The 9,427-nt window shown below is 36.7% G+C and overlaps 1 long non-coding RNA gene across 2 annotated transcripts; it reads right to left on the bottom strand.

The window, feature by feature from the left end:
• Positions 1–445: 445 nt before the first annotated feature.
• On the bottom strand, positions 446–1,264 carry LOC138929299 (uncharacterized). Of its 2 annotated transcripts, XR_011445710.1 has the most exons (3): positions 889–1,257; positions 682–837; positions 446–625 (listed from the first exon to the last, which is right to left on the bottom strand). It is a non-coding gene; the product is annotated as an uncharacterized lncRNA (long non-coding RNA). The 2 variants fall into 2 exon arrangements; XR_011445709.1 differs by lacking the exon at positions 446–625 and having other exon boundaries at positions 889–1,264.
• Positions 1,265–9,427: the final 8,163 nt, after the last annotated feature.

Raw genomic sequence — 9,427 nt, forward strand, 5'->3', positions numbered from 1 at the left:
TTGGAATCAATGTCCCCCCTGGATATAAAATGAACATAACACCACGAAATTTGATTTATTTGCCTGTGAACACCAGAGAAATAAGCACACTAGAAATACGGATAACTGATCAGGACGGAGATTTAGTTAATTTGCGTGGAGAAACTGTATCAATCCGTCTCCACTTACGACCGACAGAATGATTATTTACAATAAAAGGGGTACTCATCGATCCTTTGATAACATTATCAAATCTAAAGCTGAAGTGAAAGCACCATCATCTTCACATCAACGCCCGGCCCTCACATTAAAAAATAAATTGATTTTGAAATCGTTGGGATTCAATATTAAATAAAGTTTATCAACTAATATTCAAATGAATGAGATCTTTTATGTCCAGGAAAAGCCTGCTAACGATGAATCTATTATTAAAAAAGAGTTTCATTCATATTATCCATATCAGCAGAACTTCAAAGCAAATGATAAAGTACGGATCAGTTTGCAAAACCAAGATTTGTATGTCCTTCCATGTGAAAGTTTTCTCCATTTTGAAGGAACGCTTAGCAAAATTATTGACTCAAATACAGGAACGACTAGTACAAATGGCGTTAGCGGTTTGCTCAAAAATAATTGCATGGCCTATTTTCTGGATGAAATAAGATATGAGTTGAATGGCTGTGAATTGGATAGGACGCGTTTTACTGGAATAACAACGACTATTAAGAACTTTCTCTCAGTCGGCCAACAGGAAGGAGCGGCTTATCGCAATGCGGGGTGGAGTGGCGGGGACAATATCCCTTCTGGAGGACATTTCAGTTTTTCTGTACCTTTAAAAATGTTGATGGGGTTCGCTGAAGACTATAAGAAAGTCGTTTTAAACTGTAAACATGAGCTCGTTCTGTTACTTACGAAAAACCCTGATGATATGTTTGTGAAAAATGTTGATGGAAAAATCCATAATATTGCTATAAATAGTATAAGTTGGAAGATCCCCCACATCGTTCCAAGTGACAGTGCTAAAATTAAAATGTTTAATGTAGTAAAGAGTGGAGCTAGCCTCCCACTCGCATTCCGGAGTTGGGATTGTTATATAAATCCGACATTGGTTCAGGGAACACATCATATATGGAATGTCAAGATGTCTGCAAATAGAGAACGTCCACGTTTTGCTGTTATTGCATTTACATTGAATGGAGAACTAATTACAAACAATTTGAGAAATGCAAAGGTATATCTTAATTCTGAAGTATATCCCTATGAGGATTTGAATGTTAAATATATTGAGAATCGGTTTGCTGTCTTGTATGACATGTATACAAAATTTCAAGAGAGCTATTACAATCGAGAACCCCGAGCTCTTTTATCTCCGATGGAATTCATGTCGAAGGCTCCTATTGTGGTTGTTGATCTCTCATACCAGAACGAGAGTGTCAAATCAGGAGCGACTGATATAAAAATTTCCACTGAACTAACTGTTGCGAGTGAGATAAATACAAAGGCATATTGCCTTCTCATCCATGATCGACTAGTTGAATACTCGCCACTAACTGGATTGGTTCAGCGTATCGTCTAACAATTTGGAAAGGATTACTTCATTTAAATTTTTGAATTCATTGCAAGTAGACGTACACGGATCCATCAAAATGCTAACACTAAAAAACAAAGACATCATCTCAACCAGTAATAGCATTCAACAACTTGTAATAAAAATAAATAATTTCATGAAAATGTTTAAACATCAAATTTTCCCCGAACATGAGCAATATCTGGAGGAGTCGCTCAAATATTTTTATAAAAGGATGGCTGATACACCGCTGGTTTCTAATATTCATGGGCAACATTTCACATCTTGTTGTTGGGCACATGATAATGTCGAGGATGGAGTTGATACATGTGCTTGCCATTTCTTTACTGTACGCTCACAAAAATCATTAAAAATTATGAAAATGTATGTTAATTTGGAACATCGCTTTTGATTATTATACTTGAAAAATAAAATTATATTTACAAAAAAAATAAATAAATTGATAGCATTTTTTTAATGGTGGAAATGGGATATGGGATATTTCTTTTGCAGCCTTTACTTTTCAGATTGACTGTGGATTTGAGTTTGGGTGGATGGGGTGTTTCACATTGCACAGAGTGTTGAGAAACCGTTACAAGTGCATCCTTCACCCATCCTGATTTTTGGTAAGCTAATTGAGCGGGTTGTTGCACACAATTGATCTAGTGTAGGTGGGATGAGGGTGGGAAAATTTGACTGCTCTGATCCTCTTTCCAGCGGCCCTTCAGTGGGAAAACAAGTGACCTTTATCAAGTGAGGTATCTCACAGGGAAAATCACAGTCCTGAGTCGTGGGTGGGAACATGTTTCGACTCTGGCGCCCTTGTTCACTTACACCCCGTCCCTTTTTCAAGCGATGGATGTTGCCTAAGGTTCACGTCTGGCGCCCTTCTTCACTTACACCCTGTCCCTTTTTCAAACGAGGATCGTGGGTGAACGTACACGGGATGCTCAGGATCACTCCGGGCGGAGCAGGACCTCCGCCGTGCGCCCTTTTTCAATTGCCTTATCCGGGCGGAGCAGGACCGCCGCCGTGCGCCCTTTTTCAATTGCCTTAAGTGGGTGAACGTACACGTGTGGAACAGGATCACTCCTGTCGGTGCAGGATCTCCCCGGTGCGCCCTTTTCCAATTGCCTCACCCTCTAAGTGAGGGGTCGTCGGTGCACGTGCATCGATCCGGGATCGCTACCGGGATCGCTCCGTTGCATTCGCACTCGTATCCATATCCCTGTGGGAATCCCTTAAACACTTGATCTCAAGTGTCCTTTTACATGCACTGACCCTAATTTATTCCATCTTTATTACCCCCTCTTATGACAGGTTCATATCTCCCCCTAACTAAGTGCATTTTTATTATCTAAACCACTCTAATTTTGACAGCTAATCCATTAATTGCATTTTTATTACCCTTTTTACCGACATCAAAGGTCCCGAAAATCCGGGTATTTAACTACTGCTGAGCTGTGAACTTTTTGTTTACAAATTTACAATTGAGTATGCAAATGTATTGCCGTGTTAAAACTAATATAAGTACAAATTCTGACGTGGCTACATGCATTATTAGCTGAGTTGTGAACTTTTTGTTTACAAATTTACAAATGAGTATGCAAATGTATTAGCCATGTAAAAACGAATATAAATACAAATTCTGAAGTGGATACATGCATTATTAGCTGAGCTGTGAACTTTTTGTTTACAAATTTACAATTGAGTATGAAAATGTATTAGCCGTGTTAAAACTAATATAAGTACCAATTCTGACGTGGCTACATGCATTATTAGCTGAGTTGTGAACTTTTTGTTTACAAATTTACAAATGAGTATGCAAATGTATTAGCCATGTAAAAACTAATTTAAATACAAATTCTGAAGTGGATATATGCATTATTATCTGAGTTGTGAACTTTTTGTTTACAAATTACAATTGAGTATGCAAATGTATAAGCCGTGTAAAAACTAATATAAGTACAAATTCTGCCGTTAATACATTCATTATTAGCAGAGTTGTGAATACAAATTCTGAAGTGGATATATGCACTATTATCTGAGTTGTGAACTTTTTGTTTACAATTTTACAATTGAGCATGCAAATGTATTAGCTGTGTAAAAACTAATAAAAATACTAATTCTGAAGTGAATGCATTATTCGCTGAGTTTTGTACTTTTTGTTTACAAATTTACAATGGAGTATGCAAATGTATTAGCCTTGTAAAAACTAATATAAATACAAATTCTGAAGTGGATACAGGCATTATTAGCTGAGCTGTGAACTTTTTGTCTACAGATTTACAATTGAGTATGCAAATGTATTAGCCATAAAAAAACTAATATAAATACAAATTCTGAAGTGGATATATGCATTATTATCTGAGTTGTGAAGTTTTTATTTACAAATTTCATTATTAAAAATTCTGAAGTGGATTCAGGCATTATTATCTGAGCTGTGAACTTTTTGTCTACAAATTTACAATTGAGTATGCAAATGTATTAGCCGTGTAAAAACTAATATAAATACAAATTCTGAAGTGGATACATGAATTATTAGCTGAGTTGTGAACTTTTTGTTTACAACTTTACAATTGAGTATGCAAATGTATTAGCCGTGTAAAAACTAATATAAATACAAATTCTGAAGTGGATACATGAATTATTAGCTGAGTTGTGAACTTTTTGTTTACAAATTTACAATTGAGTATGCAAATGTATTAGCCTTGTAAAAACTTAAATAAATACAAATTCTAAAGTGGATATATGCATTATATTATAAGTACAAATTCTGCCGTGGATTCAGGCATTATAAGCTGAGTTGTAAACTTATTGTTTACAAATTTACAATTGAGTATGCAAATGTATTAGCCGTGTAAAAACTAATATAAGTACAAATTCTGAAGTGGATTCAGGCATTATTAGCTGAGCTGTGAACTTTTTGTCTACAAATTTACAATTGAGTATGCAAATGTATTAGCCGTGTAAAAACTAATATAAATACAAATTCTGAGGTGGATACATGCATTATTAGCTGAGTTGTGAACTTTTTGTTTACAAATTTACAATTGAGTATGCAAATGTATTAGCCATGTAAAAACTAATATAATTACAAATTCTGAAGTGGATATATGCACTATTATCTGAGTTGTAAACTTTTTGTTTACAATTTTACAATTGAGCATGCAAATGTATTAGCCGTGTAAAAACTAATATAAATACAAATTCTGAAGTGGATACATGCATTATTAGCTGAGTTGTAAACTTTTTGTTTACAAATTTACAATTGAGTATGCAAATGTATTAGCCTTGTAAAAACTAATATAAATACAAATTCTGAAGTGGATTCAGGCATTATTAGCTGAGTTCAGAAATTTTTGTTTACAAATTTATACCTGAGTATGCAAATGTATTAACATTGTAAAAACTAATATAAATACAAATTCTGAAGTGGATACATGCATTATTAGCTGAGTTGTGAACTTTTTGTTTACAAATTTACAATTGAGTATGCAAATGTATTAGCCTTGTAAAAACTTAAATAAATACAAATTCTAAAGTGGATATATGCATTATATTATAAGTACAAATTCTGCCGTGGATTCAGGCATTATTAGCTGAGTTGTGAACTTTTTGCTTACAATTTTACAATTGAGCATGCAAATGTATTAGCCGTGTAAAAACTAATATAAATATAAATTCTGAAGTGGATACATGCAATATTAGCTGAGTTGTGAACTTTTTGTTTACAAATTTACAATTGAGTATGCAAATGTATTAGCCTTGTAAAAACTAATATAAATACAAATTCTGAAGTGGATTCAGGCATTATTATCTGAGTTGTGAACTTTTTGCTTACAAATTTCATTATTAGCTGAGATGTGAACTTTTTGTTTACAAATTTACAATTGAGTATGCAAATGTATTAGCCTTGTAAAAACTAATACAAATACAAATTCTGAAGTGGATTCAGGCATTATTAGCTGAGTTGTGAAATTTTTGTTTACAAATTTATACCTGAGTATGCAAATGTATTAACATTGTAAAAACTAATGTAAATACAAATTCTGAAGTGGATACATGCATTATTAGCTGAGTTGTGAAGTTTTTGTTTACAAATTTCATTATTAGCTGAGATGTGAACTTTTTGTTTACAAATTTACAATTGAGCATGCAAATGTATTAGCCGTGTAAAAACTAATATAAATACAAATTCAGAAGTGGATACATGCATTATTAGCTGAGTTGTAAACTTTTTGTTTACAAATTTACAATTGAGTATGCAAATGTATTAGCCTTGTAAAAACTAATATAAATACAAATTCTGAAGTGGATTCAGGCATTATTATCTGAGTTGTGAACTTTTTGTTTACAAATTTCATTATTAGCTGAAATGTGAACTTTTTGTTTACAAATTTACAATTGAGTATGCAAATGTATTTGCCTTGTAAAAACTAATATAAATACAAATTCTGAAGTGGATTTAGGCATTATTAGCTGAGTTGTGAAATTTTTGTTTACAAATTTATACCTGAGTATGCAAATGTATTAACATTGTAAAAACTAATATAAATACAAATTCTGAAGTGGATTCAGGCATTATTATCTGAGTTCTGAACTTTTTGTTTACAAATTTACAATTGAGTATGCAAATGTATTAGCCATGTAAAAACTAATATAAATACAAATTCTGAAGTGGATATATGCATTATTATCTGAGTTGTGAAGTTTTTGTTACAAATTTACAATTGAGCATGCAAATGTATTAGCCGTGTAAAAACTAATATAAATACAAATTCTGAAGTGGTGTAGTAGCCAGCCAGCTAGTCGGTTCCCCCTTGTCTTTCTATGTCAGCCAGACTAGGTTCGTCGGTTGCCCGTCAGGGCTCCCTGGCCTGTGTTCACCGGGTTAAGGGTAACCTAGTGTATAAGGAGATTCGGTTTCGTGCACTTCTAGCATTGCTCTTTGCTAAGCTCGTCGGATTGTCGTGGGTTTTCCTCATCTTCCCTATATACACACTGCACTACGCAAAAGAAAAGTTTTAAGTGCACTAACTGTAATCTACAGTTCAAAACAACAAAGGATATATTCGGATTCTGGAATGCGCGGACGGAACAGTAAGCTAATCAAGAGAACACCAGGAGTAGGGGTGGCTAGCTGTTATTCGCCATCCCTTTCTGTACCCTCCCTGCCATGATAACTCGAGAGATTATGTTTGCGGTTATCCCTTAATCAAAGTTTATTATTATATTATAATTCTAATTCACATTGCGGCAGCATCAAGATCGATCTACGAAAACTAATTCAAATTACTCCAACATATTGGAAAAAGAATCAATCAATCAAAACAAAGTATCGCATAAATTCAATCATATTGGCCTAATGCCCAAAACAATAACAAAGCGTTATCCAATCGCATCTTCTTATCATCTACAAAATCTTATTCGCTCCAAAAATTCTTATCGCTGCTTACGGTGTATTTACTCCTAATCATAATGCTACGAAAATTTACTTTAATTGAATTGTAAAAAAAAAAAATATGTAAATATCAATCGACTAATTATATAGCGTTTCGTTATTTAAATGCACACACAAAAATGTAATATATTTTTAAAGTCAGAAATCATTATGTTTTTTTTTTATATAAGGAGAGATCTCACTTACTCACAAATCCGGTTGAAGCAGGTTCGGTGGGCCCATCGAAGACGCTGTGCTAGATTTAATCAAGAAATGTTGTTAACTTCTGACAAATATTATTTTTGTGTTGCTCAAACGGCCCTAAATTTACATTACTTGAATACAAACAGTATTATTATCAAAAAATTAGATCTACAATTTCAGCACATTGGCTCTGAATCCCTAAACAAAGAAAATTATCTGCAGCACACGTCAACGTTGATTGGCTGCAGCTCTGCACATGGCGATGCCTCCTTGCGGCATTCTCCACCAGATCTCCTGTTCGATTCACCGCATACGAAGGGTTTGGCGTCTTCGCATGCCAGACGAGAGGTCTGTTCTCCTTATTTCATCCCGCTCTGGGATATGGTGCCGCACGTGGCACGTGCGCGTAAAGTGTAGGCTAGCGTCGCCTCACATTCGTCTCCTCCTTCTAGTTACGGCAGCAAAACCAACGGTCAACCGATCGTCGTTGCTTCTGCAGGAGCTCGTAGCTCCTTCTCCTCCTCCTCGCGTTCCTTAGGGTAGCCTAACCCGCATGGGTACTCCGACACCACGCCTGGGATGGATTGGCTGATTGGGAACGGCAGGTCGGATTAAGGTTAAATCCGAACCTTCATGTGGCACACGGTGTCGCGGCCGAAGTGTCGCTCAAAATTTGAGGTTAAGGCCGATGGGAGTTGGGCGTGCTCGCTCGCAGGTCGATTCCAACCTCAAACGTGGCAGTCAGCGCGTGGCACGTCCAAAAGAGTACGGCGGTTGTCGCACTGATCTCGGCCAGCGGCCTCCAAAACGGCCTACCAGCCGGTGACCAACACCCGAGAACTGGCGTAAGGCTGCCGCTCTGGCGCTGAAGTTGCCGGCCGACGTATCTTCCGTCTCTTTCCTACACAAAAATATGCACTTAAACACTGCCTTTCATTTGCACTTTTCACGGAAATATTTACCCCTTGTGCTGGGTTCGTTTCTCCGAAACTCCTTCTGCACTGGTGAACTCCTTTTCCTTGGCCAGAAAACACTTTAAAATTTTCGGCCACGCGGTTGAAAATTTTCCACTATTATTACAACGATCAGCAGCGGTTTGCATGCGAACGTTATTAGTGCCAAAAATGAAATGAGCGAGAACTCTGACTCGAGAAGTTAGCTGTACGCAATTGCAGCGTTGCCAAACTTCACCTAACGGAGTGCTTCCAGTCGCTCTTCGCCTTTTCTGTCTTCACACGCATTCGGTGCACACGAGAAAGGGTTAGCGCTATGCCGGTAGGCTGTATGCGAGAGCAGGCCAGATAAACTTCTATCGACGCTCTCCGCTATACTCTACGTTTTGCTTGTGGGCATAGGCGAATTCAAATGTGATTTGCATTTTCGCAATGTTCACAAATTAATTTCCGTATTTCTCATATATTTTATTTTCGGTTTGCGACTGGCCACCACACCACAGTTAACTTTGCAAGAGGTTTAACTCGCAGAAGGGTTAACTGACAAAAACAAAGGTCAGTTGCAAATTCCTTATCTGTGTCATGTTCTGATATCTTTCAGGTGATATACGCCCAAGGACTTGTTCGATTCGTTAGCTAGTTCGTAATACGTCGGGCTGATTTTCTTCGTTATTGATGCTTTGACGAAAACGGGTGCTAGCTTGCTACTGAACTTCTTGCCAGCATTGCTTTGAGCAAAACTGCGAGCGAATACGGTGTCTCCCACTTTCAAATGCACGACTCGACTACGCAAATTGTATACCCTAGCATTTGCTGCATGTGATTCCGAAATCTTCTTTCTAGCTTGCTGTCTCGCTACCTGTAACATGTCGGCTGTTTTTATAGCTACATCGTCAGATAATGAATTCAGATTTCGAAGCAACTCATAATCCTGTCCATTGGCTATCATGTTCTGTCCAAAACAAAGAAAATACGGGGAAAACCCTGTACTCCTATGAATACTTGATCTTAGTGATGCACTTATCGCATCGATATTTAAGTCCCAATTCGTGTGGTCCGATCCGATATAAGCTCTGATCGCGGCTAGGATCGACCTATTTACACGCTCGCTTGCATTCGCTTGCGGCGAATAAATTGCTGTACATATCTGTTTAATTCCGAACTTGGTTAGAAACGCTCTGAAATGACCCGATTTAAATTGTGATCCGTTATCGGTCAGTATCGATTCTGGAGTACCGAAGGTGTAAAATACGTGTTTCTCGAGATACTCACAAATCCTTTCAG

This window comes from Drosophila kikkawai, unplaced genomic scaffold, assembly GCF_030179895.1.
Source record: "Drosophila kikkawai strain 14028-0561.14 unplaced genomic scaffold, DkikHiC1v2 scaffold_116, whole genome shotgun sequence".
Classification (NCBI taxonomy): domain Eukaryota; kingdom Metazoa; phylum Arthropoda; class Insecta; order Diptera; family Drosophilidae; genus Drosophila; species Drosophila kikkawai.